Genomic DNA, 25,175 nt, shown 5'->3' with positions numbered 1-25,175 from the left:
AACTGTATTCCCTTGTTCTCCATGTGGACACCTGATTGCCAAAACTCGAACTGTATTCTCTTGTTCTCCATGTGGGCGCCTAATTGCCAAAAACTTGAATTTTATTCCCTTGTTCTCCAGGTGGACGCCTGATTGCCAAAAACTTTAACTGTATTCCCTTGTTCTTCATGTGGGCGCCTGATTGCCAAAAACTTGAATTGTATAAACTTATTCTACATGTGGGCGTCTGGTTGCCAAAAACTTGAACAATACACCCTTGTTCTTCAGGTGGGCGTCTGATTTCCAAAAACTTGAACTGTACTCCCTTATTCTCCAGCTGGGCGCCTGGTTGTAAAAAACTTGTACTTTATTCCCTTGTTCTCCAGGTGGGCGCCTGATTTCCAAAAACTTGAACTATATTGCCTTGTTCTCCAGGTGGGGCCTGATTGACAAAGCTTAAACTATGTTCCCTTGTTCTCCAGGTGGGCGCCTGTTTGCCAAAAACTTGAACTGTATTTCCTTGTTCTCCAGGTGGGCACCTAATTGCCAAAAACTTGAACTGTATTCCCTTGTTCTTCAGGTGGGCGCTTCATTGCAAAAAACTTGTATTGTATTCCGTTTTTCTCCAGGTGGGCACTTGATTGCCAAAAACTTGAACTGTATTCCATTGTTCTCCAGGTGGGCGCCTAATTGCCAAAAACTTGAATTGTATTCTCTTGTTCTCCAGGTGGGCGCCTGATTGCCAAAAACTTGAACTGTATTCCATTGTTCTCCAGGTGGGCGCCTAATTGCCAAAAACTTGAATTGTATTCTCTTGTTCTCCAGTTGGGCGCCTAATTGTAAAAAACTTGTACTGTATTCCCTTGTTCTCCAGGTGGGCGCCTGATTGCCAAAACTTGAACTATATTCCCTTGTTCTCCAGGTGGGCGCTTGATTGCCAAAAACTTGAACTGTATTCCATTGTTCTCCAAGTGGGCACCTGATTGCCAAAAACTTGAATTGTATTCCCTTGTTCTCCAGGTGGGCGCCTAATTGCCAAAATTTTTGAATTGTATTCCCTTGTTCTCTAGGTGGGCGCCGGATTGCCAAAAACTTTAACTGTATTCCCTTGTTCTCCAGGTGGGTGCTTGATTGCAAAAAACTTGTATTGTATTCCCTTGTTCTCCTAGTGGGCGCCTAATTGCCAAAAATTTGTACTATATTTCCTTGTTCTCCAAGTGGGCGCCTGATTGCCAAAAACTTAAACTGTATTCCCTTGTTCTCCAGGTGGGCGCTTGATTGCCAAAAACTTGAACTGTATTCCCTTGTTCTCCAGGTGGGTGCCTGATTGCCAAAGCTTGAACTGTATTCCCTTGTTCTCTAGGTGGGGCCTGATTGACAAAGCTTAAATTGTGTTCCCTTATTCTCCAGGTGGGCGCCTCTTTGCCAAAAACTTGAATTGTATTCCCTTGTTCTCCTGGTGGGCGCCTGATTTCCAAAACTTGAACTGTATTCCCTTGTTCTCTAGGTGGGCGCCTGATTGCCAAAAACATGAACTGTATTCCCTTGTTCTCCAAGGAGGCGTTTGATTGCCAAAAACTTGACATATATTCCATTGTTCTCCAGGTGGGTGCCTGATTGACAAAAACTTGAATAGTATTCCCTTGTTTTCCAGGTGGGCGCCTAATTGCAAAAAACTTATACTGTATTCCCTTGCTCTCCAGGTGGGCGCCTGATTGACAAAACTCGAACTGTATTCCCTTGTTCTCCATGTGGACACCTGATTGCCAAAACTCGAACTGTATTCTCTTGTTCTCCATGTGGGCGCCTAATTGCCAAAAACTTGAATTTTATTCCCTTGTTCTCCAGGTGGACGCCTGATTGCCAAAAACTTTAACTGTATTCCCTTGTTCTTCATGTGGGCGCCTGATTGCCAAAAACTTGAATTGTATAAACTTATTCTACATGTGGGCGTCTGGTTGCCAAAAACTTGAACAATACACCCTTGTTCTTCAGGTGGGCGTCTGATTTCCAAAAACTTGAACTGTACTCCCTTATTCTCCAGCTGGGCGCCTGGTTGTAAAAAACTTGTACTTTATTCCCTTGTTCTCCAGGTGGGCGCCTGATTTCCAAAAACTTGAACTATATTGCCTTGTTCTCCAGGTGGGGCCTGATTGACAAAGCTTAAACTATGTTCCCTTGTTCTCCAGGTGGGCGCCTGTTTGCCAAAAACTTGAACTGTATTCCCTTGTTCTCCAGGTGGGCACCTAATTGCCAAAAACTTGAACTGTATTCCCTTGTTCTTCAGGTGGGCGCTTCATTGCAAAAAACTTGTATTGTATTCCGTTTTTCTCCAGGTGGGCACTTGATTGCCAAAAACTTGAACTGTATTCCATTGTTCTCCAGGTGGGCGCCTAATTGCCAAAAACTTGAATTGTATTCTCTTGTTCTCCAGGTGGGCGCCTGACTGCCAAAAACTTGAACTGTATTCCATTGTTCTCCAGGTGGGCGCCTAATTGCCAAAAACTTGAATTGTATTCTCTTGTTCTCCAGGTGGGCGCCTAATTGTAAAAAACTTGTACTGTATTCCCTTGTTCTCCAGGTGGGCGCCTGATTGCCAAAACTTGAACTATATTCCCTTGTTCTCCAGGTGGGCGCTTGATTGCCAAAAACTTGAACTGTATTCCATTGTTCTCCAAGTGGGCACCTGATTGCCAAAAACTTGAATTGTATTCCCTTGTTCTCCAGGTGGGCGCCTAATTGCCAAAATTTTTGAATTGTATTCCCTTGTTCTCTAGGTGGGCGCCGGATTGCCAAAAACTTTAACTGTATTCCCTTGTTCTCCAGGTGGGTGCTTGATTGCAAAAAACTTGTATTGTATTCCCTTGTTCTCCAGGTGCGCGCCTGATTGCCAAAAACTTGAACTGCATTCCATTGTTATCCAAGTGGACACCTGATTTCCAAAAACTTGAACTGTATTCCCTTGTTCTCCAGGTGGGCGCCTGATTGCAAAAAACTTGTATTGTATTCCCTTGTTCTCCAGGTTGGCGCCCGATTGCCAAAAACTTGAACTGTATTCCTTTGTTTTTCAGGTGGACGACTGATTGCCAAAAACTTGTATTATATTCCCTTGTTCTCCAGGTGGGTGCCTGATTGCCAAAAACTTGAACTGTATTCTCTTGTTCTCCAGGTGGGCGCTTGATTGCAAAAAACTTGTATGTATTCCCTTGTTCTCTAGGTGAGCGCCTGATTGCCAAAAACTTGAATTGTATTCCCTTGTTCTCCAGGTGGGCGCCTGATTGCCAAAAAGTTTAACTGTATTCCCTTGTTCTCCAGGTGGGTGCCTAATTACCAAAAACATGAATTGTATTCCCTTGTTCTCCAGGTGGGCGCCTGATTTCCAAAAACTTTAGTTGTATTCCCTTATTCTCCAGGTGGACGCCTGAGTGCCAAAAACTTGAACTGTACTCCCTTGTTCTCGAAGTGGGCACCTGATTGCCAAAAACTTGAACTGTATTCCCTTGTTCTCCAAGTGGGCGCTTGATTGCCAAAAACTTGAACTGTATTCCCTTGTTTTCCAAGTGGGCACCTGATTGCTAAAAACTTGAACTATATTCCCTTATTCTCCAAGTGGGCGCCTGATTGGAAAAAACTTGTATTGTATTCCCTTTTTCTCCAGTTGGGCGCCTGATTGCCAAAAACTTGAAATGTATTCCCTTGTTCTCCAAGTGGGCGCCTAATTGCCAAAAACTTGAATTGTATTCCCTTGTTCTCCAGGTGGGAGCCTGATTGCCAAAAAAAAGAACTGTATTCCCTTGTTCTCCAGGTGGGCGCTTGATTGCCAAAAACTTGTACTGTATTCCCTTATTCTCCAGGTTGGCGCCCGATTGCCAAAAACTTGAACTGTATTCCTTTGTTTTTCAGGTGTACGCCTGATTGCCAAAAACTTGTATTATATTCCCTTGTTCTCCAGGTGGGCGCTTGATTGCAAAAAACTTGTACTATATTCCCTTGTTCTCTAGGTGAGCGCCTGATTGCTAAAAACTTGAATTGTATTCCCTTGTTCTCCAGGTGGGCGCCTTATTGCCAAAAAGTTGAACTGTATTCCCTTGTTCTCTAGGTGGGTGCCTAATTGCCAAAAACATGAATTGTATTCCCTTGTTCTCCAGGTGGGCGCCTGATTGCCAAAAACTTGAACTATATTCCCTTGTTCTCCAAGTGGGTGCCTGATTTCCAAAAACTTTAACTGTATTCACTTATTCTCCAGGTGGACGCCTGAGTGCCAAAAACTTGAACTGTACTCCCTTGTTCTACAGGTGGGCGCGTGATTGTTAAAAACTTGAACTGTATTCCCTTGTTCTCCAGGTGGTAGCCTGATTGCAAAAAACACGAATTGTATTCCTTTGTTCTCCAACTGGGCGCCTGATTGCCAAAAACATGAATTGTATTCCCTTTCACCAGGTGTGCGCCTAATTGCCAAAAACTTGAATTGTATTCCCTTATTCTCCAGGTGGGCGCCTGATTTCCAAAACCTTTAACTGTATTCCCTTGTTCTCCAGGTTGGCGCCTGATTTCCAAAAACTTGAACTGTGTTCCCTTGTTTTCCAAGTAGGCGCCTGGTTGCCAAAAACTTGAACTGTATTCCCTTATTCTCCAGGTGGGCGCCTGATTGCAAAAAATTTGTACTGTATTCCCTTTTTCTCTAGTTGGGTGCTTGATTGCCAAAAACTTGAACTGTATTCCCTTGTTCTCCATGTGGGAGCCTTGTTGCCAAAAACTTGAATTGTATTCCCTTGTTCTCCAGGTGGGCGCCTGATTGCTAAAAACTTGAACTGTATTCCCTTGTTGTCCTAGTGGGCGCCTAATTGCCAAAAATTTGTACTATATTTCCTTGTTCTCCAAGTGGGCGCCTGATTGCCAAAAACTTAAACTGTATTCCCTTGTTCTCCAGGTGGGCGCCTGATTGCCAAAAACTTGAACTGTATTCCCTTGTTCTCCAGGTGGGTGCCTGATTGCCAAAGCTTGAACTGTATTCCCTTGTTCTCCAGGTGGGTGCCTAATTGCCAAAAACATGAATTGTATTCCCTTGTTCTCCAGGTGGGCGCCTGATTTCCAAAAACTTTAGTTGTATTCCCTTATTCTCCAGGTGGACGCCTGAGTGCCAAAAACTTGAACTGTACTCCCTTGTTCTCGAAGTGGGCACCTGATTGCCAAAAACTTGAACTGTATTCCCTTGTTCTCCAAGTGGGCGCTTGATTGCCAAAAACTTGAACTGTATTCCCTTGTTTTCCAAGTGGGCACCTGATTGCTAAAAACTTGAACTATATTCCCTTATTCTCCAAGTGGGCGCCTGATTGGAAAAAACTTGTATTGTATTCCCTTTTTCTCCAGTTGGGCGCCTGATTGCCAAAAACTTGAAATGTATTCCCTTGTTCTCCAAGTGGGCGCCTAATTGCCAAAAACTTGAATTGTATTCCCTTGTTCTCCAGGTGGGAGCCTGATTGCCAAAAAAAAGAACTGTATTCCCTTGTTCTCCAGGTGGGCGCTTGATTGCCAAAAACTTGTACTGTATTCCGTTATTCTCCAGGTTGGCGCCCGATTGCCAAAAACTTGAACTGTATTCCTTTGTTTTTCAGGTGGACGCCTGATTGCCAAAAACTTGTATTATATTCCCTTGTTCTCCAGGTGGGCGCTTGATTGCAAAAAACTTGTACTATATTCCTTTGTTTTTCAGGTGGACGACTGATTGCCAAAAACTTGTATTATATTCCCTTGTTCTCCAGGTGGGTGCCTGATTGCCAAAAACTTGAACTGTATTCTCTTGTTCTCCAGGTGGGCGCTTGATTGCAAAAAACTTGTATGTATTCCCTTGTTCTCTAGGTGAGCGCCTGATTGCCAAAAACTTGAATTGTATTCCCTTGTTCTCCAGGTGGGCGCCTGATTGCCAAAAAGTTTAACTGTATTCCCTTGTTCTCCAGGTGGGTGCCTAATTGCCAAAAACATGAATTGTATTCCCTTGTTCTCCAGGTGGGCGCCTGATTTCCAAAAACTTTAGTTGTATTCCCTTATTCTCCAGGTGGACGCCTGAGTGCCAAAAACTTGAACTGTACTCCCTTGTTCTCGAAGTGGGCACCTGATTGCCAAAAACTTGAACTGTATTCCCTTGTTCTCCAAGTGGGCGCTTGATTGCCAAAAACTTGTACTGTATTCCGTTATTCTCCAGGTTGGCGCCCGATTGCCAAAAACTTGAACTGTATTCCTTTGTTTTTCAGGTGGACGCCTGATTGCCAAAAACTTGTATTATATTCCCTTGTTCTCCAGGTGGGCGCTTGATTGCAAAAAACTTGTACTATATTCCCTTGTTCTCTAGGTGAGCGCCTGATTGCTAAAAACTTGAATTGTATTCCCTTGTTCTCCAGGTGGGCGCCTTATTGCCAAAAAGTTGAACTGTATTCCCTTGTTCTCCAGGTGGGTGCCTAATTGCCAAAAACATGAATTGTATTCCCTTGTTCTCCAGGTGGGCGCCTGATTGCCAAAAACTTGAACTGTATTCCCTTGTTCTCCAAGTGGGTGCCTGATTTCCAAAAACTTTAACTGTATTCACTTATTCTCCAGGTGGACGCCTGAGTGCCAAAAACTTGAACTGTACTCCCTTGTTCTACAGGTGGGCGCCTGATTGCCAAAAACTTGAACTGTATTCCCTTGTTCTCCAGGTGGGAGCCTGATTGCAAAAACACGAATTGTATTCCTTTGTTCTCCAACTGGGCGTCTGATTGCCAAAAACTTGAATTGTATTCCCTTTCACCAGGGGGGCGCCTAATTGCCAAAAACTTGAATTGTATTCCCTTATTCTCCAGGTGGGCGCCTGATTGCCAAAACCTTTAACTGTATTCCCTTGTTCTCCAGGTTGGCGCCTGATTACCAAAAACTTGAACTGTGTTCCCTTGTTTTCCAAGTAGGCGCCTGGTTGCCAAAAACTTGAACTGTATTCCCTTATTCTCCAGGTGGGCGCCTGATTGCAAAAAACTTGAACTGTATTCCCTTGTTCTCCATGTGGGAGCCTTGTTGCCAAAAACTTGAATTGTATTCCCTTGTTCTCCAGGTGGGCGCCTGATTGCTAAAAACTTGAACTGTATTCCCTTGTTGTCCTAGTGGGCGCCTAATTGCCAAAAATTTGTACTATATTTCCTTGTTCTCCAAGTGGGCGCCTGATTGCCAAAAACTTAAACTGTATTCCCTTGTTCTCCAGGTGGGCGCTTGATTGCCAAAAACTTGAACTGTATTCCCTTGTTCTCCAGGTGGGTGCCTGATTGCCAAAGCTTGAACTGTATTCCCTTGTTCTCCTGGTGGGCGCCTGATTGCCAAAACTTGAACTGTATTCCCTTGTTCTCTAGGTGGGCGCCTGATTGCCAAAAACATGAACTGTATTCCCTTATTCTCCAAGGAGGCGTTTGATTGCCAAAAACTAGACATATATTCCATTGTTCTCCAGGTGGGTGCCTGATTGCCAAAAACTTGAATAGTATTCCCTTGTTTTCCAGGTGGGCGCCTAATTGCAAAAAACTTATACTGTATTCCCTTGCTCTCCAGGTGGGTGCCTGATTGACAAAACTCGAACTGTATTCCCTTGTTCTCCATGTGGACACCTGATTGCCAAAACTCGAACTGTATTCTCTTGTTCTCCATGTGGGCGCCTAATTGCCAAAAACTTGAATTTTATTCCCTTGTTCTCCAGGTGGACGCCTGATTGCCAAAAACTTTAACTGTATTCCCTTGTTCTTCATGTGGGCGCCTGATTGCCAAAAACTTGAACTGTATAAACTTATTCTACATGTGGGCGTCTGGTTGCCAAAAACTTGAACAATACACCCTTGTTCTTCAGGTGGGCGTCTGATTGTCAAAAACTTGAACTGTACTCCCTTATTCTCCAGCTGGGCGCCTGGTTGTAAAAAACTTGTACTTTATTCCCTTGTTCTCCAGGTGGGCGCCTGATTTCCAAAAACTTGAACTATATTGCCTTGTTCTCCAGGTGGGGCCTGATTGACAAAGCTTAAACTATGTTCCCTTGTTCTCCAGGTGGGCGCCTGTTTGCCAAAAACTTGAACTGTATTCCCTTGTTCTCCAGGTGGGCACCTAATTGCCAAAAACTTGAACTGTATTCCCTTGTTCTTCAGGTGGGCGCTTCATTGCAAAAAACTTGTATTGTATTCCGTTTTTCTCCAGGTGGGCGCTTGATTGCCAAAAACTTGAACTGTATTCCATTGTTCTCCAGGTGGGCGCCTAATTGCCAAAAACTTGAATTGTATTCTCTTGTTCTCCAGGTGGGCGCCTGATTGCCAAAAACTTGAACTGTATTCCATTGTTCTCCAGGTGGGCGCCTAATTGCCAAAAACTTGAATTGTATTCTCTTGTTCTCCAGGTGGGCGCCTAATTGTAAAAAACTTGTACTGTATTCCCTTGTTCTCCAGGTGGGCGCCTGATTGCCAAAACTTGAACTATATTCCCTTGTTCTCCAGGTGGGCGCTTGATTGCCAAAAACTTGAACTGTATTCCATTGTTCTCCAAGTGGGCACCTGATTGCCAAAAACTTGAATTGTATTCCCTTGTTCTCCAGGTGGGCGCCTAATTGCCAAAATTTTTGAATTGTATTCCCTTGTTCTCTAGGTGGGCGCCGGATTGCCAAAAACTTTAACTGTATTCCCTTGTTCTCCAGGTGGGTGCTTGATTGCAAAAAACTTGTATTGTATTCCCTTGTTCTCCAGGTGCGCGCCTGATTGCCAAAAACTTGAACTGCATTCCATTGTTATCCAAGTGGACACCTGATTTCCAAAAACTTGAACTGTATTCCCTTGTTCTCCAGGTGGGCGCCTGATTGCAAAAAACTTGTATTGTATTCCCTTGTTCTCCAGGTTGGCGCCCGATTGCCAAAAACTTGAACTGTATTCCTTTGTTTTTCAGGTGGACGACTGATTGCCAAAAACTTGTATTATATTCCCTTGTTCTCCAGGTGGGTGCCTGATTGCCAAAAACTTGAACTGTATTCTCTTGTTCTCCAGGTGGGCGCTTGATTGCAAAAAACTTGTATGTATTCCCTTGTTCTCTAGGTGAGCGCCTGATTGCCAAAAACTTGAATTGTATTCCCTTGTTCTCCAGGTGGGCGCCTGATTGCCAAAAAGTTTAACTGTATTCCCTTGTTCTCCAGGTGGGTTCCTAATTGCCAAAAACATGAATTGTATTCCCTTGTTCTCCAGGTGGGCGCCTGATTTCCAAAAACTTTAGTTGTATTCCCTTATTCTCCAGGTGGACGCCTGAGTGCCAAAAACTTGAACTGTACTCCCTTGTTCTCGAAGTGGGCACCTGATTGCCAAAAACTTGAACTATATTTCCGTGTTCTCCAGGTGGGCGCCTAATTTCCAAAAACTTGAATTGTATTCTCTTGTTCTCCAGGTGGGCGCCTGATTGCCAAAAACTTAAACTGTATTCCCTTTTTCTCCAGGTGGGCGCCTAATTGTAAAAAACTTGTATTGTATTCCCTTGTTCTCCAGGTGGGCGCATGATTGCCAAAACTCGAACTGTATTCCCTTGTTTTCCAGGTGGGCGCTTGATTGCCAAAAAATTTAACTGTATTCCATTGTTCTCCAAGTGGGCACCTGATTGCCAAAAACTTGAACTGTATTCCCTTGTTCTCCAGGTGGGCGCCTTATTGCAAAAAACTTGTACTGTATTCCCTGGTTCTCTAGGTGGGCGCCTGATTGCCAAAAACTTTAATTGTATTCCCTTGTTCTCTAGGTGGGTGCCTGATTGCAAAAAACTTGTATTGTATTCCTATGTTCTCCAGGTGGGCGTCTGATTGCCAAAAACATGAATTGCATTCCATTGTTATCCAAGTGGACACCTGATTGCCAAAAACTTGAACTGTATTCCCTTTTTTCTCCAGGTGGGAGCCTAATTGTAAAAAAACTTGTACTGTATTCCCTTGTTCTCCAGGTGGGCGCCTGATTGCCAAAACTCGAACTGTATTCCCTTAATCTCCATGTGGGCACCTGATTGCCAAAACTCGAACTGTATTCTCTTGTTCTCCATGTGGGCGCCTAATTGCCAAAAATTTTGAATTGTATTCCCTTGGTCTCCAGGTGGGCGCCTGATTGCCAAAAACTTTAATTGTATTCCCTTGTTCTCCAGGTGGGCGCCTGATTGCAAAAAACTTGTACTGTATTCCCTTTTTCTCCAGGTTGGCGTCTGATTGCCAAAAACTTGAACTGTACTCCCTTGTTCTCCATGTGGGCACCTGATTGCCAAAAACTTGAACTGTATTCCCTTGTTCTCCAGGTGGGCGCCTGATTGCCAAAAACTTTAACTGTATTCCCTTGTTCTCCAGGTGGGCGCCTGATTACCAAAAACATGAACTGTATTCCCTTGTTCTCCAGGTGGGTGCCTGATTGCCAAAGCTTAAACTGTATTCCCTTATTCTCCAGGTGGGCGCCTGATTGCAAAAACTTGAACTGTATTCCCTTGTTCTCTAGGTGTGCGCCAGATTGCCAAAAACATGAACTGTATTCCCTTGTTCTCCAAGTGGGTGCCTGATTGCCAAAAACTTGAATTGTATTCCCTTATTCTCCAGGTGGGCGCCTGATTGCCAAAAACTTGAACTGTACTCCCTTGTTCTCCAAGTGGGTACCTGATTGCCAAAAACTTAAACTGTATTCCATTGTTCTCCAGGTGGGTGCCTGATTGCCAAAAACTTGAACTGTATTCCCTTGTTCTCCAGTTGGGCGCCTGATTGCCAAAGCTTGAACTATATTCCCTTGTTCTCCAGGTGGGCGCTTGATTGCCAAAAACTTGAACTGTATTCCCTTGTTCTCCATGTGGGCACCTGATTGCCAAAAACTTGAACTGTATTCCCTTGTTCTCCAGGTGGGCGCCTGATTGCCAAAAACTTTAACTGTATTCCCTTGTTCACCAGGTGGGCGCCTGATTACCAAAAACATGAACTGTATTCCCTTGTTCTCCAGGTGGGTGCCTGATTGCCAAAGCTTAAACTGTATTCCCTTATTCTCCAGGTGGGCGCCTGATTGCCAAAACTTGAACTGTATTCCCTTGTTCTCTAGGTGTGCGCCAGATTGCCAAAAACATGAACTGTATTCCCTTGTTCTCCAAGTGGGCGCCTGATTGCCAAAAACTTGAATTGTATTCCCTTATTCTCCAGGTGGGCGCCTGATTGCAAAAAACTTGTACTGTATTCCCTTGTTCTCCAGGTGGGCGCCTTATTGGCAAACACTTGAACCATATTCCCTTTTTCTCTAGGTGGGCGCCTAATTGCAAAAAACTTGTACTGTATTCCCTTGTTCTCCAGGTGGGCGCCTGATTGCCAAAACTCGAACTGTATTCCCTTTTTCTCCATGTGGGCACCTGATTGCCAAAACTCGAACTGTATTCTCTTGTTCTCCATGTGGGCGCCTAATTGCCAAAAATTTTGAATTGTATTCCCTTGGTCTCCAGGTGGGCGCCTGATTGCCAAAAACTTTAATTGTATTCCCTTGTTCTCCAGGTGGGCGCCTGATTGCAAAAAACTTGTACTGTATTCCCTTTTTCTCCAGGTTGGCGTCTGATTGCCAAAAACTTGAACTGTACTCCCTTGTTCTCCAAGTGGGCTCCTGATTGCCAAAACTTGAATTGTATTCCCTTGTTCTCCAGGTGGGCGCCTGATTGCCAAAAACTTTAACTGTATTCCCTTGTTCTCCAGGTGGGCGCCTGATTGCCAAAACCTTTAACTGTATTCCCTTGTTCTCCAGGTTGGCGCCTGATTACCAAAAACTTGAACTGTATTCCCTTATTCTCCAGGTGGGCACCTGATTTCCAAAAATTGAACTGTATTTCCTTGTTCTCTAGATGGGCGCCAGATTTCCAAAAACATGAACTGTATTCCCTTGTTCTCCAAGTGGGTGCCTGATTGATAAAAACTTGAACTGTATTCCCTTATTCTCCAGGTGGGCACCTGATTGTAAAAAACTTGTACAATATTCCCTTGTTCTCCAGGTGGGCGCCAATTTGCCAAAAACTTGAACAGTATTCCCTTGTTCTCCAGGTGGGCGCCTAATTACAAAAAACTTGTAATGTATTCTCTTGTTCTTCAGGTGGGCGCCTGATTGCCAAAACTCGAAATGTATTCCCTTGTTCTCCATGTGGGCACCTGATTGCCAAAACTCGAACTATATTCTCTTGTTCTCCATGTGGGCGCCTAATTGCCAAAAACTTGAAATTTATTCCCTTGTTCTCCAGGTGGGTGCCTAATTACCAAAATTTTTAACTGTATTCCCTTGTTCTCCAGGTGGTCGCCTGATTGCCAAAAACTTGAACTGTATTCCCTTATTCTCCATGCGGGCGCCTGGTTGCCAAAAACTTGAACACTACTCCCTTATTCTTCAGGTGGGCGTCTGATTGCCAAAAACTTGAAATGTAGTCCCTTGTTGTCCAGCTGGGCGCCTGATTGTAAAAAACTTGTACTTTATTCCCTTGTTCTCCAGGTGGGCGCCTGATTGCCAAAAACTTGAACTGTATTGCCTTGTTCTCCAAGTGGGCTCCTGATTGCCAAAACTTGAACTGTATTCCCTTGTTCTCCAGGTGGGCGCCTGATTGCCAAAAACTTTAACTGTATTCCCTTGTTCTCCAGGTGGGCGCCTGATTGCCAAAACCATTAACTGTATTCCCTTGTTCTCCAGGTTGGCGCCTGATTGCCAAAAACTTTAACTGTATTCCCTTGTTCTCCAGGTGGGCGCCTGATTGCCAAAACCATTAACTGTATTCCCTTGTTCTCCAGGTTGGCGCCTGATTGCCAAAAACTTGAACTGTATTCCATTATTCTCCAGGTGGGCGCCTGATTTCCAAAACTTGAACTGTATTTCCTTGTTCTCTAGGTGGGTGCCAGATTGCCAAAAACATGAACTGTATTCCCTTGTTCTCCAAGTGGTGCCTGATTGCTAAAACCTTGAACTGTATTCCCTTATTCTCCAGTTGGGCGCCTGATTGTAAAAAACTTGTACAGTATTCCCTTGTTCTCCAGGTGGGCGCCAATTTGCCAAAAACTTGAACTGTATTCCCTTGTTCTCCAGGTGGGCACCTAATTACAAAAAACTTGTACTGTATTCTCTTGTTCTTCAGGTGGGCGCCTGATTGCCAAAACTCGAACTGTATTCCCTTGTTCTCCATGTGGGCACCTGATTGCCAAAACTCGAACTGTATTCTCTTGTTCTCCATGTGGGCGCCTAATTGCCAAAAACTTGAAATTTATTCCCTTGTTCTCCAGGTTGGTGCCTAATTACCAAAAACATTAACTATATTCCCTTGTTCTCCAGGTGGGCGCCTGATTGCCAAAAACTTGAACTGTATTCCCTTATTCTCCATGCGGGCGCCTGGTTGCCAAAAACTTGAACACTACTCCCTTATTCTTCAGGTGGGCGTCTGATTGCCAAAAACTTGAAATGTAGTCCCTTGTTGTCCAGCTGGGCGCCTGATTGTAAAAAACCTGTACTTTATTCCCTTGTTCTCCAGGTTGGCGCCTGATTGCCAAAAACTTGAACTGTATTGCCTTGTTCTCCAAGTGGGCTCCTGATTGCCAAAACTTGAACTGTATTCCCTTGTTCTCCAGGTGGGCGCCTGATTGCCAAAAACTTTAACTGTATTCCCTTGTTCTCCAGGTGGGCGCCTGATTGCCAAAACCTTTAACTGTATTCCCTTGTTCTCCAGGTTGGCGCCTGATTGCCAAAAACTTGAACTGTATTCCATTATTCTCCAGGTGGGCGCCTGATTTCCAAAACTTGAGCTATATTTCCTTGTTCTCTAGGTGGGTGCCAGATTGCCAAAAACATGAACTGTATTCCCTTGTTCTCCAAGTGGGTGCCTGATTGCTAAAAACTTGAAATGTATTCCCTTATTCTCCAGGTGGACGCCTGATTGTAAAAAACTTGTACAGCATTCCCTTGTTCTCCAGGTGGCCGCCAATTTGCCAAAAACTTGAACAGTATTCCCTTGTTCTCCAGGTGGGCACCTAATTACAAAAAACTTGTACTGTATTCTCTTGTTCTTCAGGTGGGCGCCTGATTGCCAAAACTCGAACTGTATTCCCTTGTTCTCCATGTGGGCACCTGATTGCCAAAACTCGAACTGTATTCTCTTGTTCTCCATGTGGGCGCCTAATTGCCAAAAACTTGAAATTTATTCCCTTGTTCTCCAGGTTGGTGCCTAATTACCAAAAACATTAACTATATTCCCTTGTTCTCCAGGTGGGCGCCTGATTGCCAAAAACTTGAACTGTATTCCCTTATTCTCCATGTGGGCGCCTGGTTGCCAAAAACTTGATTACTACTCCCTTATTATTCAGGTGGGTGTCTGATTGCCAAAAACTTTAAATGTACTCCCTTGTTGTCCAGTTGGGCGCCTGATTGTAAAAAACTTGTACTTTATTCCCTTGTTCTCCAGGTGGGCGCCTGATTGCCAAAAACTTGAACTGTATTGCCTTGTTCTCCAGGTGGGCGCTTGATTTCCAAAAACTTGAACTGTAATCCATTGTTCTCCAAGTGGGCACCTGCTTGCCAAAAACTTGAACTGTATTCCCTTGTTCTCCAGGTGGGCGCCTAGTTGCCAAAAAATTGAATTGTATTCTCTTGTTCTCCAGGTGGGCGCCTGATTGCCAAAAACTTGAGCTGTATTCCCTTTTTCTCCAGGTGGGCGCCTAATTGTAAAAAACTTGTACTGTATTCCCTTGTTCTCCGGGTGGGCGCCTGATTGCCAAAACTTGAACTGTATTCCCTTGTTCTCCATGTGGGCACGTGATTGCCAAAACTCGAACTGTATTCTCTTGTTCTTCATATGGGCGCCTAATTGCCAAAAATTTAGAATTGTATTCCCTTGTTCTCCAGGTGGGCGTCTGATTGCCAAAAACTTTAACTGTATTCCCTTGTTCTCCAGGTGGGCGCCTGATTGCCAAAAACTTGAACTACATTCCATAGTTATCCAAGTGGACACCTGATTGCCAAAAACTTGAACTGTATTCCCTTTTTCTCCAGGTGGGCGCCTAATTGCAAAAAACTTGTACTGTATTCCCTTGTTCTCCAGGTGGGCGCCTGATTGCCAAAACTCGAACTGTATTCCCTTGTTCTCCATGTGGGCACCTGATTGCCAAAACTCGAACTGTATTCTCTAGTTCTCCATGTGGGCGCCTAATTGCCAAAAATTTTGAATTGTATTCCCTTGTTCTCCAGGTGTGCGCCTGATTGCTAAAAACTTTAACTGTATTCCCTTGTTCTCCAGGTGGGCGCCTGATTGCAAAAAACATTTACTGTATTCCCTTTTTCTCCAGGTTGGCGTCTGATTGCCAACAACTTGAACTGTACTCCCTTGTTCTCCAAGTGGGCGACTGATTGCCAAAAACTTGAACTGTATTCCCTTGTTCTCCAGGTGGGCGCCTGATTGCCAAAAACTTTAACTGTATTCCCTTGTTCTCCAGGTGGGTGCCTGATTACCAAAAACTTGAACTGTATTCCCTTGTTCTCCAGGTGGGTGCCTGATTGCCAAACCTTAAAATGTATTCCCTTATTCTCCAGGTGGGTGCCTGATTGCCAAAACTTGAAATGTATTCCCTTGTTCTCTAGGTGGGTGTCACATTGCAAAAAACATGAACTGTATTCCCTTGTTCTCCAAGTGGGAGCCTGATTGCCAAAAACTTGAACTGTATTCCCTTATTCTCCAGGTGGGCGCCTGATTGCAAAAAATTTGTACAGTATTCCCTTGTTCTCCAAGTGGGCACCTGATTGCCAAAAACTTTAACTGTATTCCCTTTTTCTCCAGGTGGGCGCCTAATTGCAAAAAACTTGTACTGTATTCCCTTGTTCTCCAGGTGGGCGCCTGATTGCCAAAACTCGAACTGTATTCCCTTGTTCTCCATGTGGGCACCTGATTGCCAAAACTCGAACTGTATTCCCTTGTTCTCTATGTGGGCGCCTAATTGCCTAAAATTTTGAATTGTATTCCCTTGTTCTCCAGGTGGGCGCCTGATTGCCAAAAACTTGAACTGTATTCCCTTGTTCTCCAGGTGGGCGCCTGATTGCCAAAAACTTGAACTGTATTCCCTTGTTCTCCAGGTGGGCACCTGATTTCCAAAAACTTTAACTGTATTCCCTTGTTCTCCAGGTGGGCGCCTGATTGCCAAAACCTTTAACTGTATTCCCTTGTTCTCCAGGTTGGCGCCTGATTGCCAAAAACTTGAACTGTATTCCCTTATTCTCCAGGTGGGCACCTGATTGCCAAAACTTGAACTGTATTTCCTTGTTCTCTAGGTGGGCGCCAGAATGCCAAAAACATGAACTGTATTCCCTTGTTCTCCAAGTGGGTGTCTGATTGCTAAAAACTTGAACTGTATTCCCTTATTCTCTAGGTGGGCACCTGATTGTAAAAAACTTGTACAGTATTCCCTTGTTCTCCAGGTGGGCGTCAATTTGCCAAAAACTTGAACCGTATTCCCTTGTTCTCCAGGTGGGCGCCTAATTGCAAAAAACTTGTACTGTATTCTCTTGTTCTTCAGGTGGGCGCCTAATTGCCAAAACTCGAACTATATTCCCTTGTTCTCCATGTGGGAACCTGATTGACAAAACTCGAACTGTATTCTCTTGTTCTCCATGTGGGAACGTAATTGCCAAAAACTTGAAATTTATTCCCTTGTTCTCCAGGTGGGTGCCTAATTACCAAAATTTTTAACTGTATTCCCTTGTTCTCCAGGTGGGTGCCTGATTGCAAAAAACTTGAACTGTATTCCCTTATTCTCCATGTGGGCGCCTGGTTGCCAAAATCTTTAACACTACTCCCTTGTTCTCCAGGTGGGCGCCTGATTGCCAAAAACTTGAACTGTATTGCCTTGTTCTCCAGGTGGGGCCTGATTGACAAAGCTTAAATTGTGTTCCCTTATTCTCCAGGTGGGCGCCTCTTTGCGAAAAACTTGAACTGTATTCCCTTGTTCTCCAGGTGGGCACCTGATTGCCAAAAACTTCAACTGTATTCCCTTATTCTTCAGGTTGGCGCCTGATTGCAAAAAAACTTGTATTGTATTCCCTTTTCTCCACGTGGGCGCCTGATTGCCAAAAACATGAACTGTATTCCATTGTTCTCCAAGTGGGCACCAGATTGCCAAAAACTTTAACTGTATTCCCTTGTTCTCCAGGTGGGCACGTAATTGCCAAAAACTTGAATTGTATTCTCTTGTTCTCCAGGTGGGCGCCTGATTGCCAAAAACTTGAACTGTATTTCCTTTTTCACCAGGTGGGAGCCTAATTGCCAAAACTCGAACTGTATTCCCTAGTTCTCCATGTGGGCACCTGATTGCCAAAACTCGAACTGTATTCCCTTTTTCTCCAAGTGGGCGCCTAATTGCCAAAAACTTGAATTGTATTCCCTTGTTCTCCAGGTGGGCGCCTTATTGCCAAAAACTTTAACTGTATTCCCTTGTTCTCCAGGTGGGCGCCTGATTGTGAAAAACTTGTACTGTATTCCAATTTTCTCCAGGTGGGCGCCTGATTGCCAAAAACTTGAACTGTATTCCATTGTTCTCCTAGTGGGCACCTGATTGCCAAAAACTTGAACTGTATTCCCTTGTTCTCCAGGTGGGCGCCCAATTGCCAAAAACTTGAATTGTATTCATTTGTTCTCCAGGTGGGCGCATGATTGCCAAAAATTTGAACTGTATTCCCTTTTTCTCCAAGTGGGTGCCTGATTGCCAAAAACTTGAACTGTATTCCCTTATTCTCCAGGTGGATGTCTAATTGCCACAAACTTGAATTGTACTCCCTTATTCTCCAGGTGGGCGCCTGATTGCCAAAAACATTAACTGTATTCCCTTGTTTTCCAAGTGGGCACCTAATTGCCAAAAACTTGCACTGTATTCCCTTATTCTCCAGGTGGGCTCCTGATGGCAAAAAACTTGTACTGTATTCCCTTTTTGTCCAGTTGGGCGCCTGATTGCCAAAAACTTGAACTGTATTCCCTTATTCTTCAAGTGGGCGCCTAATTACAAAAAACTTGAATTGTATTCCCTTGTTCTCTAGGTGAGCACCTGATTGACAAAAACTTTAACTGTATTCCCTTGTTCTCCAGGTGGGCGCCTGATTGCCAAAAACTTGAACTGTATTCCCTTATTCTCCATGTGGGCGCCTGGTTGCCAAAAACTTGAACTGTACTCCCTTATTCTTCAGGTGGGCGTCTGATTGCCAAAAACTTGAACTGTACTCCCTTGTTCTCCAGCTGGGCGCCTGATTGTAAAAAAATTGTACTATATTCCCTTGTTCTCCAAGTGGGCGCCTGATTGCCAAAAACTAGAAATGTATTGCCTTGTTCTCCAGGTGGGCGCCTGATTGACAAAGCTTAAACTGTGTTCCCTTGTTCTCTAGGTGGGCGCCTATTTGCCAAAAACTTGAATTGTATTCCCTAGTTCTCCAGTTGGGCACCTGATTGCCAAAAAATTGAACTCTATTCCCTTGTTCTCCAGGTGGGTGCCTGATTGCAAAAAACTTGTACTGTATTCCCTTTTTCTCCAGGTGGGTGCATGATTGCCAAAAACTTGAACTGTATTCCCTTGTTCTCCAGGTGGGCGCCTAATTGCAAAAAACTTGAATTGTATTCTCTTGTTCTCTAGGTAGGCGCCTGATTGGCAAAAACTTAAACTGTATTCCCTTGTTCTCCAAGTGGGCGCCTGATTGCCAAAAACTTGAACTGTAATCCCTTATTCTCCAGGTGGACGCCAGATTGACAAAAACTTGAACTGTACTCCCTTGTTCTCCAGGTGGGCGCCTGATTTCCAAAAACTTTAACTGTATACCCTTGTTCTCCAGGTTGGCGCCTGATTGCCAAAAACTTGAACTGTATTCCCTTATTCTCCAGGTGGGCGCCTGATTGCCAAAACTTGAACTGTATTTCCCTGTTCTCTAGGTGGGCGCCATATTGCCAAAAACATGAACTGTATTCCCTTGTTCTCCAAGTGGGTGCCTGATTGCTAAAAACTTGAACTGTATTCCGTTATTCTCTAGATGGGCGCCTGAATGTAAAAAACTTGTACAGTATTCCCTTGTTCTCCAGGTGGGCGCCAATTTGCCAAAAACTTGAACAGTATTCCCTTGTTCTCCAGGTGGGCACCTAATTGCAAAAAACTTGTACTGTATTCTCTTGTTCTTCAGGAGGGCGCCTGATTGCCAAAACTAGAACTATATTCCCTTGTTCTCCATGTGGGCACCTGATTGACAAAACTCGAACTGTATTCTCTTGTTCTCCATGTGGGCGCCTAATTGCCAAAAACTTGAAAAATTTATTCCCTTGTTCTCCAGGTGGGCGCTTGATTGCAAAAAACTTGAACTGTATTCCCTTGTTCTCCAGGTGGGCGCCTGATTGCCAAAAACTTGAACTGTATTCCCTTGTTCTCAAGGTGGGCGCCTGATTTCCAAAAACTTTAACTGTATTCCCTTGTTCTCCAGGTGGGCGCCTGATTGCCAAAACCTTTAACTGTATTCCCTTGTTCTCCAGGTTGGCGCCTGATTGCCAAAAACTTGAACTGTATTCCCTTATTCTCCAGGTGGGCACCTGATTGCCAAAACTTGAACTGTATTTCCTTGTTCTCTAGGTGGGTGCCAGATTGGCGCCTGATTGAACTGTATTCCCTTGTTCTCCAAGTGGGTGCCTGATTGCTAAAAACTTGAACTGTATTCCCTTATTCTCTAGGTGGGCGCCTGATTGTAAAAAACATGTACAGTATTCCCTTGTTCTCCAGGTGGGCGCCAATTTGCCGAAAAACTTGAACAGTATTCCCTTGTTCTCCAGGTGGGCGCCTAATTGCAAAAAACTTGTACTGTATTCTCTTGTTCTTTAGGTGGGCGCCTGATTGCCAAAACTCGAACTATATTCCCTTGTTCTCCATGTGGGCACCTGATTGACAAAACTCGAACTGTATTCTCTTGTTCTCCATGTGGGCGCCTAATTGCCAAAAACTTGAAAAATTTATTCCCTTGTTCTCCAGGTGGGTGCCTAATTACCAAAAATTTTAACTGTATTCCCTTGTTCTCTAGGTGGTCGCCTGATTGCAAAAAACTTGAACTGTATTCCCTTATTCTCCATGTGGGCGCCTGGTTGCCAAAAACTTGAACACTACTCCCTTGTTCTCCAGGTGGGCGCCTGATTGCCAAAAACTTGAACTGTATTGCCTTGTTCTCTAGGTGGGGCCTGATTGACAAAGCTTAAATTGTGTTCCCTTATTCTCCAGGTGGGCGCCTCTTTGCCAAAAACTTGAATTGTATTCCCTTGTTCTCCAGGTGGGCACCTGATTGCCTAAAACTTCAACTGTATTCCCTTGTTCTCCAGGTTGGCGCCTGATTGAAAAAAACTTGTATTGTATTCCCTTTTTCTCCAGGTGGGCGCCTCATTGCCAAAAACATGAACTGTATTCCATTGTTCTCCAAGTGGGCACCAGATTGCCAAAAACTTTAACTGTATTCCCTTGTTCTCCAGGTGGGCACGTAATTGCCAAAAACTTGAATTGTATTCTCTTGTTCTCCAGGTGGGCGCCTGATTGCCAAAAACTTGAACTGTATTTCCTTTTTCACCAGGTGGGCGCCTAATTGCCAAAACTCGAACTGTATTCCCTAGTTCTCCATGTGGGCACCTGATTGCCAAAACTCGAACTGTATTTCCTTTTTCTCCAAGTGGGCGCCTAATTGCCAAAAACTTTAATTGTATTCCCTTGTTCTCCAGGTGGGCGCCTTATTTCCAAAAACTTTAACTGTATTCCCTTGTTCTCCAGGTGGGCGCCTGATTGTGAAAAACTTGTACTGTATTCCAATTTTCTCCAGGTGGGCGCCTGATTGCCAAAAACTTGAACTGTATTCCATTGTTCTCCTAGTGGGCACCTGATTGCCAAAAACTTGAACTGTATTCCCTTGTTCTCCAGGTGGGCGCCCAATTGCCAAAAACTTGAATTGTATTCATTTGTTCTCCAGGTGGGCGCATGATTGCCAAAAATTTGAATTGTATTCCCTTTTTCTCCAAGTGGGCGCCTGATTGCCAAAACTTGAACTATATTCCCTTGTTCTCCATGTGGGCGCCTGATTGCCAAAAAATTGAACTGTATTCCCTTGTTCTCCAGGTGGGTGACTGATTGCCAAATCATGAATTGTATTTCCTTGTTCTCTAGGTGGGAGCCTGATTATCAAAACTTGAACTATATTCCCTTGTTCTCCTGGTGGGCGCCTGATTGCCAAAAACTTGAACTGTATTCCCTTATTCTCCAAGTGGGCGCCTAATTACAAAAAACTTGAATTGTATTCCCTTGTTCTCTAGGTGAGCACCTGATTGCCAAAAACTTGAATTGTATTCCCTTGTTCTCCAGGTGGGCGCCTGATTGCCAAAAACTTGAACTGTATTCCCTTGTTCTCCAGGTGGGTGCCTGATTGTCAAATACTTGAACTGTATTCCCTTGTTTTCCAAGTGGGCACCTGATTGCCAAAAACTTGAACTGTATTCCCTTATTCTCCAGGTGGGCGCCTGATGGCAAAAAACTTGTACTGTATTCCCTTTTTCTCCAGTTGGGCGCCTAATTGCCAAAAACTTGAACTGTATTCCCTTGTTCTCCAAGTGGGCGCCTAATTGCCAAAAATTTGAATTGTATTCCCTTGTTCTCCAGGTGGGCGCCTGATTGCCAAAAACTTGAACTGTATTACCCTGTTCTCCAGGTGGGCGCCTGATTGCTAAAAACTTGAACTGTATTTCCTTTTTCACCAGGTGGGCGCCTAATTGCCAAAACTCGAACTGTATTCCCTAGTTCTCCATGTGGGCACCTGATTGCCAAAAACTTGTACTGTATTCCCTTGTTCTCCAGGTGGGCGCCTGATTGCCAAAAACATGAACTGTATTCCTTTGTTCTCCAGGTGGGTGCTTGATTTCCAATAACTTGAACTATATTCCCTTGTTCTCCAGGTGGGCGCCTGATTGCCAAAACTTGAACTGTATTCCCTTGTTCTCAAGGTGGGAGCCTGATTGCCAAAACGGGAATAGTATTCCCTTTGTTTTCCAGGTGGGAGCATGATTGCCAAAACTTGAACTGTATTCCCTTGTTCTCTAGGTGGACGCCTGATTGCCAAAATCTTGAACTGTATTCCCTTATTCTCCAGGTGGGCGCCTGATTGCCAAAACTTGAACTATATTCCCTTGTTCTCCAGGTGGGCGCCTGATTGCCAAAAAATTGAACTGTATTCCCTTGTTCTCCAGGTGGGTGACTGATTGCCAAATCATGAATTGTATTTCCTTGTTCTCTAGGTGGGAGCCTGATTACCAAAACTTGAACTATATTCCCTTGTTCTCCTGGTGGGCACCTAATTACCAAAACTTGAACTGTATTCCCTTGTTCTCCAGTTGGGCACCTGATTTCCAAAACTCGAACTGTATTCCCTTGTTCTCCATGTGGGCACCTGATTGCCAAAACATGAACTGTATTCCCTTGTTCTCCATGTGGACGCTTGATTGCCAAAACTCAAACTGTATTCACTTGTTCTCCAGGTAGGCGTCTGATTACCAAAACTTGAACTGTATTCCCTTATTCTCCAGGTGGGCTCCTGATTGCCAAAACTTGAACTATATTCCCTTGTTCTCCAGGTGGGCGCTTGCCATTACAACAAAACAGATAAAACAAAAGAAACTTTTCTGCCCTAGTTTGGTATTTGGGTACATCTGTGAGTGTTAATCGAATCATGTTACCTAAAAGAGCTCTAAAAATTTAAAAGCTAAATCCCATTATTCAGGAGGGCCCAGAAAACATCAAATTAAATCTCATCTTAAGAGTGACAACTTTAAAGCTAAATTATATTTCCTAAAGGTAAAACTTATGCTAAATCTCATTATCTATGAGGTTCCAACAACTAAAAACCATATCCCATTATCCAGGAGGGTCCTGATAACTTAAATTTAAATCTCATTATCCAGGAGGGTCCTGAACACTTAAAACTAAATTCCAATATCCAGGAGGATTCTGAAGAGCCGAGAATGAACTTACTTGAGCCATGCTCTCTTAATGGAGGATCTATACAAAACGAACAAAATTCCTTGCCCCTGAACCATGTTTTTCCTCATGGAGGGTTCCTGCAGATTGAACAAATTTTTCTTTCCCCTTCTCAAACTGCCTTTGTGCTGACAAAATTTGGACACGACACTTGAAAAAATTCAAACTTCCAAGCTTTGATTTGGACACAATTTTCGTCCATGTTTCAAACAAAGAAAACTTGTGAGCTATAAATATGGTGGTTGGTTTGTGGCCTTGGCCTTGAGGTCTATTGCTCCTTCACTTGCCATGATAACTTTGATTTCCACTTAGAAGACCTTGCTTGTTATTGGTTAACCACTTTCTCTGTCAATCTTATCATAGAAAATACCTTTGATCTATTCAAACCCAACACCCTCTATCTGTTGAATTGTTCATGAATTGACATATATCGAACCTTTGTATTTCACATGAATACCAAAGTACATTGATTGTTACCAACTCAATGCACTTGCTGTTCTTTCTTGACTTATGCCACTTTGATGTGCTAGCCAGATCCTGTTTTGTGCAATTGGAAAGCTGGTGGAAAATTTTGAAGTCATTTCTCACTTGTTCTGACCAAACAGACTTAGGAAGAGGAAATAAATAATGCAAAAGAAATAGAGTAAAGGACAATGGAAAGAGATGATTCCTAACAAGACAACTACAAAGTAGAAACTTATCAGATGTGGATACCAACTCTAATGACCATGACATGCACCTTTGGATTAAGTGGCCTAATTTGTCAAGCAAGTCTAATGCTCAACTCTCGTTGTACCTCTGAGTCGTGAAACTGGGCTTCCATGCTCCAATTATCCTATCTGATTCACGATCCTTATTCGACTTGCAGTGCCCAAACGGTTTTCACCATCAAGCCTCTCTAATTTTGTTCTTTCTCTCAACTCACCATCGCCTTATGGGGCCTGTGAAGGTTTTCACCAATAAGACTATCTCATTTTGTTCTTTTCTTCTTATTTCCTCTGATTATGCAGATGACAAGGCATAAACCATGGTAAAAACATCATATACTCTTGGCATGTCTAAACTTAACACTCTCAAAGATTATCTGGGAGGTCTTTTTTGGACTGTAATGTGGCTTTTGGACAGGTTTAGAAAGAAAGGATATCATAACAGCTCAAAAAAACAAAAGACAACGGGGTTAATTTATTTACAACTTTTGGAATCAATTTCAAAACTTTGCCCCAATTTCTAAAAGAATAGAATTTGATTCTAAGAAAAACCGCCCCACTCTTGACTTCGTGGGATTATGAAATATTTTATTCGATGCGACAAAACCGTAAAGATACCTACGTATCTTATGGTGACAAAAATCAGGTCGAACGTAGTTCACACGTCTACTTTTTGTTGCTATTTACCTTTTTCTCTTTTTTTTTTCTTTTTCCTTCTTTTTTTTTCTTTTTCTCTCTTTTTCCTTCTTTTTTATCTCTATTTTCTCTTTTTTTTTGAATTTTCCTTTTGGAATGAACACTCTAAAATAAACTTACAGTGTCATGAACTCTTTTTTTTTTCTTTTCATATGACTCTAACTTGATTCCAAAATAGGGGAGGTCAAAGAAATCAGTATAGGCTTAAAAGGGTATCGAATGGTATAAGTATTTGGGTAGCTGAAAGAGGGCCTCCCAATCCCTAAAAATGTCAAGTACAACACATGCAACTTGAAATGAAAAAGGAAGAGCACACACAACATTTCTTTTACAGATTCGGCATTGATATCACTAATATGCCTTCCACTTTTTTTAGTGCCTTGTCAGGTACAAAACTCTCGTTGGGTGATTCCCTCTTCACAATGGATATCGTCTGTCAGTTCAGAGTAAACTCCCTCCACTTTATCTTGTTACTTGAGGTGCACTCAAAATTGCTCACTCCAAATTGTCTGGGATGCACTCTCCTTTAACAAATTCTTGTCATCCTATTAACTTTCCAAATTATCTATCTCAGTTTCACATAGTTCGGGATTTAAAAGATCTCAAAATGTCCAAATCTATATTTATTTCCCTCAAATGTCCCTATCATCTTCAAAATTATTTTATTGCTTCATGATTAAACTAACTTTTAAGACCAAGCCTAGAATTATGCATGCATGTCATGTCACTAGATTCAG

Source organism: Nicotiana tabacum, chromosome 7, assembly GCF_000715075.1.
Source record: "Nicotiana tabacum cultivar K326 chromosome 7, ASM71507v2, whole genome shotgun sequence".
Taxonomy (NCBI): Eukaryota; Viridiplantae; Streptophyta; class Magnoliopsida; order Solanales; family Solanaceae; genus Nicotiana; species Nicotiana tabacum.
Note: the sequence above shows the minus strand (reverse complement) of the source record.